The sequence below is a fragment of the Phaethon lepturus genome, unplaced genomic scaffold (genome assembly GCF_000687285.1).
Source record: "Phaethon lepturus isolate BGI_N335 unplaced genomic scaffold, ASM68728v1 scaffold9865, whole genome shotgun sequence".
Classification (NCBI taxonomy): Eukaryota; Metazoa; Chordata; class Aves; order Phaethontiformes; family Phaethontidae; genus Phaethon; species Phaethon lepturus.
Window position 1 is genome coordinate 34,721 of NW_010538378.1, and position 540 is coordinate 35,260.

The window sequence follows — 540 nt, forward strand, 5'->3', positions numbered from 1 at the left end:
AGCGGTTCAAGGAAGCTGAATTAGTTCTGTTTGCCCTGATTTAGCCATCTGGACAAACATTAGTATTCATGATAGGAACAGCCTTCACAGTTGTCACCATAATGCCATCATACTAATAGAGATAAATCTATTTTGTTCATCCAAAATTAACTGAACTATAAACTGATTAATACACAAAATGATGGATCAACCTTCTATTTATGCAGGTAGGCTTAGTAACATAGGAAATACTCGGAAAATAATTGCCTTTAAATATTTTCATTCATTAGCCTAGCAAAAAAATGCCAGTCTTGCAAAGGCTGAGTTACAACATTTTGCAGTCCGTTTTGTTGTGGTATTAGCATTTTGCATTCCTTGTGCTCTTCTCGTTTACTGTTTCTCCCACACAAAGCAGGAGACAGTGCAGCAGCTGCCTCAGGATACATTAAAAAGTGAGTTTGTTTTTTCTCAGTGTGATATTTCTGTCTTTCATTTTTTTTTACCTCAAAATGCAGCGAGAAAGAGAGCGAACCAGGGAGAGAGACAGCTGCTCTCCTGCTG

General features: G+C 37.8%; 1 protein-coding gene across 1 annotated transcript in view; it reads right to left on the reverse strand.

Moving 5' to 3' along the window:
• Positions 1–540, reverse strand: part of TULP4 (tubby like protein 4) — a gene marked incomplete at its 3' end in the record, with an annotated part of 119,561 nt that overhangs the window by 34,714 nt on the left and 84,307 nt on the right. The gene's annotated exons all lie outside the window — the stretch shown is intronic.